Here is a 10,000-nt window from a genome sequence, read left to right on the forward strand (position 1 = left end):
CCTATTAATCATTACCTCGGGTTCCGAAAACCAACAAAATAGAACCGAGGTCCTATTCCATTATTCCATGCACACAGTATTCAGGCGGGCTTGCCTGCTTTAAGCACTCTAATTTGTTCAAAGTAAACGTGCCGGCCCACCGAGACACTCAATAAAGAGCACCCTGGTAGGATTTCAACGGGGTCCGCCTCGGGACGCACGAGCACGCACGGGGCGGTCGCACGCCTTCGGCTCGCCCCACCGGCAGGACGTCCCACGATACATGCCAGTTAAACACCGACGGGCGGTGAACCAACAGCGTGGGACACAAATCCAACTACGAGCTTTTTAACCGCAACAACTTTAATATACGCTATTGGAGCTGGAATTACCGCGGCTGCTGGCACCAGACTTGCCCTCCAATAGATACTCGTTAAAGGATTTAAAGTGTACTCATTCCGATTACGGGGCCTCGGATGAGTCCCGTATCGTTATTTTTCGTCACTACCTCCCCGTGCCGGGAGTGGGTAATTTGCGCGCCTGCTGCCTTCCTTGGATGTGGTAGCCGTTTCTCAGGCTCCCTCTCCGGAATCGAACCCTGATTCCCCGTTACCCGTTACAACCATGGTAGGCGCAGAACCTACCATCGACAGTTGATAAGGCAGACATTTGAAAGATGCGTCGCCGGTACGAGGACCGTGCGATCAGCCCAAAGTTATTCAGAGTCACCAAGGCAAACGGACCGGACGAGCCGACCGATTGGTTTTGATCTAATAAAAGCGTCCCTTCCATCTCTGGTCGGGACTCTGTTTTTTTTTTTTTTTTTTTAAAAAAAAAAAATCTTTATTCTCAATATTCTTATATCATACAAACAACCCACCACCTTATACAATTAGTGGGTCCTATTTGATACATTTGTATTTTATATTAGTACTACAGCTAACACAATTTGTTACTTTTCTGTTGCTCACACTATGGGCACTTCTGTCTATTTTCCTACATTGTTATATTCTACTTATGCTAAGCTACTTCTACCTGCAGCGTTTACATTTGTGCCAGAATAGTATAAACCTACATTGTTGGCCTTGTTCACCGAGCTAATCCCGGTGAACGTGCCCCTGGCACCAGGCTGGCCGGAGTTTCAATACGCTGCAGTACTATACTAATGGTTTCTATCCTAGCTTATCCTACGTCTACTCTATCTTAACCTAGTGTCGAAGTTGGTGAGTGTCTCAATCGGTAGTTGGGCGCACCCTACCTCCTAATCCCAGGCATGGCGGATTCCAGCCGTAAAGCGGCTGGCCAGGTCCTCGCCTCGGCGGAACAGGTTAGAATGCGCAGAGTCTAATTTGGGAATAGTTAGGTCTTAATTGTTGTTCCTTAAATAGTCCCTTATCACTTTGAGTGATATTTCGTTAGATAATTTATTCAAGATTGTAAAGTGGTCCTCATGCCTGAGCAGGTGATACGTGTCGTGATTTGGTAATTGCTGACGAAGTTGCGCGGCTACATCGTCGAAGAGGTGGCACTCATACACCACGTGTTCCGGGGTGCCTGGTGTGGCCCCACAGTCACACGCTGGTGTCGCCCGTTTCCCAAACCGGCATAGATATGCCGGGTAGGGTCCATGACCTGTGAGGAAGTGCAGCAGTCCTCGTGATGGTGTGAAGTGCTTTAGTTGTAACCTTTCCCTAATATTGGGCAGCAGTTCATGTGTTCGCCGACCGGTTTCCTCTTTATCCCATTGTTCTTGCCAAAGTTCTTCCCCCCTTCGTTTGATTTCAATTTTGTTCCCCACGTATATCCCCATCAATTCAACTACTTTGTCCCTGTTTCCCTTTTTTATCCAGTACCATGCTGCCTGCTCCCGGATTTTAATGTCGAGCGGGCAGAGCCCCATCAGTACTGTTAGGGCTCCTCCAGGTGTAGTTCTGTATGCTCCCACTGATCTTAGTAACATGCTCCGCTGCACTCTTCTCACAGCCATGGCAGGCATAACCCTCGTGAGTCTGTGGGCCCAGATTCCTGATCCATATCCTACAATTGAAGTCAATATGCTATTATGATATAATTTGATTAGTTCTGGTGGTAGGTGAAATCGCTTGTGTCCAATTGCAATGAGATGATTTAATGTTTCCAAGGATTTTTGTGTAACGGTATCTATGTGTGATGTATATGTCCACCTCTCATCGACGACTACGCCCAGGTATCGCGCTTCATGGCGTCGAAGAACTGGTGAGCCGTCTATCCTCACAGTTGGATTTCTAACTAGTTGTCCTTTTAAGAGTAGATATGTAGATTTTGTTGGAGAAATCTTCATTTTGGACAGGTGGCACCATGTACTTAGGATTGTTATAGCCCTTTCAATTTTCGGCTCTAAGTCTTCGCGGCTACGGCCACCAACCAGCAGGAGGAGGTCGTCCGCGTAGGCTATGCCCTCTAGCACATCGTCGCTGTTCTGAAGGTTGTCCAAAAGAGGTTCCATATTAACATCCCAAAAGAGTGGCCCCAGGACTGACCCCTGTGGACACCCCTTGGTGATCTTTTTGCTTACTCTTCCGCTAGGGGACGATAGCCAGACCTCCCTATTCTCACAATAGCTCCTGAGACAGCCATATAGCGACGCAGGGCACTCCTTCTCTCGCAATCGAGAGAAGAGCGAGGGCCACCACAGGCTGTCAAAGGCGCCACTGATATCCACCATGATGCCGACCACGTATTTGTGCGGGGTAGAGGCGCAGACCTCAGCAGCCAGGGCGATGGCGTCAGACGCCGATCTCCCTGTCCTGAAACCGAATTGTCTGTTACTCATCCCGCACAACACTCGATGTGCTGCCAGTCTGTCTGCCAGCAACCTCTCAAAAAGTTTCCCCAGTGTGTCTAATAGACATATGGGCCTGTAGGATTTGGGTTCTCGTGGATCTTTGTCTCGACTTTTCTTGATTATTACAACTGTAGCCCTTTTCCATATTTGGGGGAATTTCCCGAGCCGCAGACACTCGTTGTACAACTTTGTGAGAGGTGCCACCAATTGGGGAGCCAGGAATTGCACCACCTCCGCGGTGATGCCGTCTGGGCCTGGAGCCTTGCCTCTTTTAAGGGCTTTTATTTGTGTAGCTACTTCTTCCTCGGAGAAGGGATATACCATATTGTTGTTTCGGTATTCCTCTAGATCTTGTCTCCGAATCTGCTGCTGTGCCTCAGAGTCCTCATTTTCGCCATCGTCAGGCAGCAGGACACGGAGGAGGACCTCAGCAGTCTCCTGCCAGGTTTCCGTCATCCTGCCCTGATCCCTGACGGTGGACAACACCATGGGTGACCTGATCTTTTCCCGCACCAACTTATATGGTACACCCCATGGGTCTGTAGCTAGTTGCGTTTGTACATACTTTTCCCAGCTCTGTAGCCTCACGGCTTTGAGCTCTTGCTGGAAGTGCTCCTTGGCCTCTCTATATCTCAGCAGCCAACGTTGCTTTTCTTCCCAGACGACACTTCGCTGGTAGTACCTCCTGGCCCTCCTGACAGACTGGCGCATCTGTCCCAGCTCGGTTGACCATGGTGACGGAGAGGCCGCTACGGCTCTCCTCCTGGTTGGTACAGCGGCCTTTACCGCCCTTACGACTGCTTTCACCAGCTCCTCTGCGTATCCCTCGACATTTTCGTCACCGTCGGGCAATGTCGGTATTTCACACTCCCTTGCCAGGCGATCCCAGTCAGCTCTGTTGTAGTTTAGCTGTGTCTCCCACCCCATGTCCCAGCGGCATTCTTCGTCTCCCAATGAGAATGTGATAAGATTGTGGTCACTGGTTGTTACCTGGTCCCAGACCATCCAGTTTGTTACTTTGGTGGCGAGATTGGGTGTGACCAATGTAACGTCAATGTTGGTGCCCTCGCCCCCACCTCCTGCGTAGGTGGGCGGGTTTCCTTGCTTATTGGCGACCATTAGCTGTAGCGCCATGATGGTCTCTTCAGCCTTTTCTCCTCGGTCATCTCGTGTGCCGCTGAACCACAGGGGGGACTTGGCATTTATGTCTGCTGTAATAACACATCGACGTCCCCGCAACGCCGTGGTTACTTGTGTAAGCTTGTCAAGGAATTCATCTATTGTCCGGCCGTACTGGAAGTACGTGTTTATGATGTATAGTACTCCAGCTGGTGTTTGTAGTTCCACGACGTTGCAGTGATCGTCGGAAAACTGGGAGAGAACTGTGGCTCTTAGCGCTTTGTTGATGATTATTATAGCTGCTCTGGGTTCTGCTCCACTGTGAATGACCTGCCAACTTGCTGCCGCAAATGGGATTCGCCCAGCCAGGGAGTATGGTTCCTGCAAACAGAGCACATCCAGACTCCTCTCCTCCACGACTCTGCGGAGTTCCTGCATGACTAATTTGCTGTTATGTGAGTTAATCTGTCCTACGTTTAAATGGGTCTCGTGCATAATATGTTCTTATATGTGATTCGGGCCAGTTCCTATTCCAGTCGTGGGCTATTCTTCCATTTGTTATGACAGATTGACTGTAGAGTTCATCTAGATCAAATTTCTCATTTCGTCTGTCAAATACTTTTTTGATCAGGTCACGCAGGGCTCCAAAGTCGGTGGGGAGATTCATTGTCTTCAGCTGTATTCTGTCGACAGCCTCCATCACCGAGAAGGTGACGTCTCTGCCGTATTCATGACCGACACGTACCACATGCCTCAGGGCTGTGGTGAGGACCGCCGGCTCCTCCAGGCGTGCTAATTGTAGTGCGTGTTCTAGGTTGGGGTATACCCTTTTGGGATCTACGCCCAAACCTTTTTGTATACCAGAGTTGGTAGAGGAAAATGTACTGTCTATTACATTGACTTGTATGTCTTGTTTCTCTGGTACGTTCGTCTGTGGTTTTGCCACAGGATGCCCTTTTGGTCGTTCTAGCTCTTTAAGCGACCCTAGTCCCCGTCTTGGGGGAGAGGAAGCACCAATGTAACCACAGGGGTCCGTTTGTACACCAGCATCTTTCGTGTCTACTTTCATGATTCGGATATTGGTAACTCCTTGTAAGAACTCCCTAAATCTGCTGGCCCTTAGTGCATCCCTCGCCCTTTTACTCGGAGACTTCCTCTTAGGCTTCCTGCCGCCTGATATGGACTCAGCCATAATCAGTTCTCGAGATAAGTCTCTGTTCTAATAACCTATATGTGGGGCAATTTCTTCCCGTGGCATTACAGTTCTTTTTTCCTCGTCTTGTACAAGGGATACATATCCCTGTTTTGCCACACGTTTTCCTGGTGTGATCTTCTGCACCACACCTGGAGCAAGCCGGCTTTCGCTCACAGTGTTTGTGAACATGATCGAGGTCTCCACAATTATGACACCGGGGAACTACAAGGTAGTCCCTAACGTTTATCGAGTGGAACCCCATGTAGATTCTGCCCATAGTAGTGAGCTTACGCCACATATTCCCCGAAACTTCAGCTACATGGTGTACAACATCGCGCTCTCTGGGTCCAGTTCTAAATCGTAATTTGAACTCTTTTTTGAAATCGTCCAGACTCATGTTCTCAAAATTTTGTTGATTTATTGTCTCATAGATGTCGTTTTCATTTATTGCAGTGGGTACGTCGTATAGGATTACTAAGGGATTCCGCTTTTTGGGCGGTTCACACTTGACAACCTTTTTGAGTTTTTCATGTTTTAATATTTTGTCCCTGTCCTCTTCAGTCGCAACATCTACTATAACAACGTTTTTTGTTGCCTTTACCTTGTTTATTTTTATTTTGTCTGCTGCAGGATTTATGGTAGTTGTAAATAATTCCTGTACTTTTTTGATATCCTGGCCTGGCAGGGGTCTTAAGAAGACAGCCGTGTCAGGCTTTTTGGATACCTTTTCAATTGTCTCTTTTGTGGATTGTGCTTTGGTGGCCGCTTGTGCGACCACTCCTGCCCACGTTTTGGTGGGCTGTTTCCGTAGTCGTTCATTTTCCTTTTCCAATTCCTCGAGTCGTCCCTCGAGCTTCGCGCTAGCGATAGCCCAGGCGGCGAGCTCCTTCTTAATTGAGAGTACTGCTGTGTTACTAATTTTACCGTTTTTGATACTAGTGTCCAACAATTGATTTATCTTAGTATGCCATTCTGTCACGTTCTCTGCGTTCTGCCCCAGGCCCTCTTCAGGGGTGGGAACAGTAAGTGTCGAACACCTCGAAATAACACTCGACTCACTCGTCTCTTGGTCAGCCATGATTTATTGACGAGTGAAAAAAGTTGGGAGCCCGTCTCTTGCCCCGGACCGGCTCCTCTGGCATGGGGGGGGACTGTTGCAGCTCGCCCACCGACCTCGCCCCTAGGTCAAGGGCACTCCTGAGCTGCAGGGTTCAGCGCGCCGTTGCCAGCGCACTGGTCCCCGTCGAAGGCCTCGTCGTCGACGATTTCACTCGACGCTCCTCGGCAAGTGCACCCCGCACTCCGGAGAGGCGGATGCACCCCTCGCCCTTCGCCGCCTACTAGCCCGAGTTTCCACCTGAAGGCCAAGGACCCACTCCTACTCAGGTGGTGGGTCGGTCCCCCAGTCGTTCGGCGGTCTGGGCCCATCTAACCTAGCCCAGGCGATGTCACCACCTCCTGGGTTTGGCAGAACACGCCCCGGTTACCCAGGGGCGCGGCGAAGCACCCTTGCCGACTCGCGCCGCGATCCCGCGCCGACGAACGAGGTCGCCGGCATGCAGAGCACCTGCTGGTCTGTGCCCTGCGAACAGAAAGGGACTGGTGTTCGGTCCCTCGACACAGCTCCCCCTGTGCCACGCACCCTTCGCTTTCGCATCGGGTTGGGTCGCAGCTCTCCCTTTTGACGCAAGGCAGAATGCCGAGCTTGACGTCTGGCACCACGGGAAGGCGGAAAGAGCTACTTGGGAAGGAGAGGCTGTAAGAGACGCTTCACTTCCCCGAGTGAGGACTGCCGCGGCACGCCCGACTGGAAAGCGATACGCCCCAGTGCGAGCCTCCGTGCCTTACGGCGCGCCGGCAACGGGCGGGCCCGCGCCGAAACGCGCCGTCAAGCGACTGACCTCACGCCAGACTCGGGACTCTGTTTGCATGTATTAGCTCTAGAATTACCACAGTTATCCAAGTAACGTGGGTACGATCTAAGGAACCATAACTGATTTAATGAGCCATTCGCGGTTTCACCTTAATGCGGCTTGTACTGAGACATGCATGGCTTAATCTTTGAGACAAGCATATGACTACTGGCAGGATCAACCAGGGAGCTGCGTCAACTAGAGCTGAGCAGCCGGCCGCCCGGGAGTGTGTCCCGGGGGCCCGCGCGAACACGCAAGCGTCCGCTCAATCATTCTGCAAAACAGGAGGAGGCTGAGCTCCCCTGCACAATACACCTCGAAACCCTCTCAGGTCCCGGCGGCGCGCAGCGCCGTCCCAAGTACTTGGTCGGGTTCGAGAGAGGCGCAATCGCCCGGAGTTAGGCGAGTAGACGCTTTCGGTGCGACCACCCGTGCTCCCAACTGAGCTTGCCGCTGCCGACAGAGGCCCGGGAGCGTGCTGTCGTGGCATTGCCGGCGGGAGACAACACGCGCCACCTACGGTGACCGGCAGCTCCAACGCCAGCGCCACAGAAGGACAAAAGCCCCACTTGGGTGCCGAAGCGAACTCTCCCAGCACAGCGCACGCGCCAACACATCCGCACAGCTGCGATACAAACCACCAGCGAGAACCGCTGGGGCGACCGAGCAGCAGACGGCGTCGCGGCGCCGAGCGCCGGGCGGCAGCGCATCCTCAACGCACACAGTCCTCAATCGGACCAGCACACTGAAGATGTCCACCGCGCTTCGCACCGGGCCCGCGAGGACCTACTTTGGCCGCACGGCGCCGCGCGCAGGGTGCGCCGGCGCGCAGCTGCGACGCCTGCCGCGTCCGTCGGCCGGCGCGCCTGCCACTGGCCGCCCCCACCAGCCGGCTGTAGCGCGTGCGCCCACGCACCGCGCGGCCAGCACGCCGGGAGGCGCCCCCTCACCGGCCGGGGACGGTCCCACCCAGCCACCGCCGCGTATCGCTTCACACCCAGATGCCGTTCAGTTTCGTCGGCATGGTGGGTATCGCTGGAACAACCGGTTAGTACCTCAACCTATCGTCGCCATCACCGATTCACCCCTAGCGAGAACAACCGCACCACAACAGGTTACCATTTGTTCATTTGCGTAACTTCACCAGAAAACGCAGGCGTCCATCGCCATTTGCAACTTCCACGATTATTGCATGCCTGTGTCAGGTGTCACGCCACACTACGTCTGCCCACATACACGCAACAAAATGTGCACGCCTAGACAATACGTGGAAGGTGGCCCCCGTACGTATGCGATGTCCATTGCTCGAACGACTGTCAACCGGCCTCTGTAGCATGTCGCAGATATGGAACGCGGTGCACCATGCCATCACGGTGTGTGAGGAGAGACGACTAGGTCCGAATACATCAACAGACAGCTCATGCTGATCGCCATCCACGGCGTCCGTTCCTCCCACACGTCTCTATGGCGTACCACACTGCAATCCAGCTCTCATAGGGAGACGACACGTAGCTGCGTGCACAATATTTGCACTGTATGGTCCGCCGTTTTTGGGCGCAGTCGTTGTACGGTCACACATGTGCCACGATGTATCATTCAGTACATAAGGACGAATGTGCAGTACAGATTGTGGTTTACGCGTACGACATTAGCGGACAGTTGACACAGGCCGCACCACAACGTAGCCTGAGTACGTCGCATGCGGAGGGCATTGAACATGCAAAGTTCTCACCAACCAGCTTGCGAAGGCAGGGGGCAAGGTGGGGACGTGGGGAGGGGCGGCATGTACGTCCTGCTGCCATCCACATTACAGTGTACAGCAGGAGCATGTGGAAAGTGAGCAAGACTTGCAAGGTGTTTAACATGAAGCGATACACAGGGGAGCGGGGAGTGCGAGTAGCGAACTATATTGCGAGGGTTGCGGGTGGGCAACACTACACTAATTGAACGAGTCGTATAACAATTACAGAGCAGGTTTAGGCGACAACGTGGGTTACGTTAGGCGACAACGTGGGTTAGGTTAAGGCACGACGTGGGTTAGGTTAAGGCACGACATGGGTTAGGTTAAGGCACAACATGGGTTAGGTTAAGGCACAACATGGGTTAGGTTAAGGCACAACATGGGTTAGGTTAAGGCACAACATGGGTTAGGTTAAGGCACAACATGGGTTAGGTTAAGGCACAACATGGGTTAGGTTAAGGCACAACATGGGTTAGGTTAAGGCACAACATGGGTTAGGTTAAGGCACAACATGGGTTAGGTTAAGGCACAACATGGGTTAGGTTAAGGCACAACATGGGTTAGGTTAAGGCACAACATGGGTTAGGTTAAGGCACAACATGGGTTAGGTTAAGGCACAACATGGGTTAGGTTAAGGCACAACATAGGTTAGGTTAAGGCACAACATAGGTTAGGTTAAGGCACAACATAGGTTAGGTTAAGGCACAACATGGGTTAGGTTAAGGCACAACATGGGTTAGGTTAAGGCACAACATGGGTTAGGTTAAGGCACAACATGGGTTAGGTTAAGGCACAACATGGGTTAGGTTAAGGCACAACATGGGTTAGGTTAAGGCACAACATGGGTTAGGTTAAGGCACAACATGGGTTAGGTTAAGGCACAACATGGGTTAGGTTAAGGCACAACATGGGTTAGGTTAAGGCACAACATGGGTTAGGTTAAGGCACAACATGGGTTAGGTTAAGGCACAACATGGGTTAGGTTAAGGCACAACATGGGTTAGGTTAAGGCACAACATGGGTTAGGTTAAGGCACAACATGGGTTAGGTTAAGGCACAACATGGGTTAGGTTAAGGCACAACATGGGTTAGGTTAAGGCACAACATGGGTTAGGTTAAGGCACAACATGGGTTAGGTTAAGGCACAACATAGGTTAGGTTAAGGCACAACATAGGTTAGGTTAAGGCACAACATAGGTTAGGTTAAGGCACAACATAGGTTAGGTTAA

This window comes from Schistocerca piceifrons, unplaced genomic scaffold, assembly GCF_021461385.2.
Source record: "Schistocerca piceifrons isolate TAMUIC-IGC-003096 unplaced genomic scaffold, iqSchPice1.1 HiC_scaffold_402, whole genome shotgun sequence".
Classification (NCBI taxonomy): Eukaryota; Metazoa; Arthropoda; class Insecta; order Orthoptera; family Acrididae; genus Schistocerca; species Schistocerca piceifrons.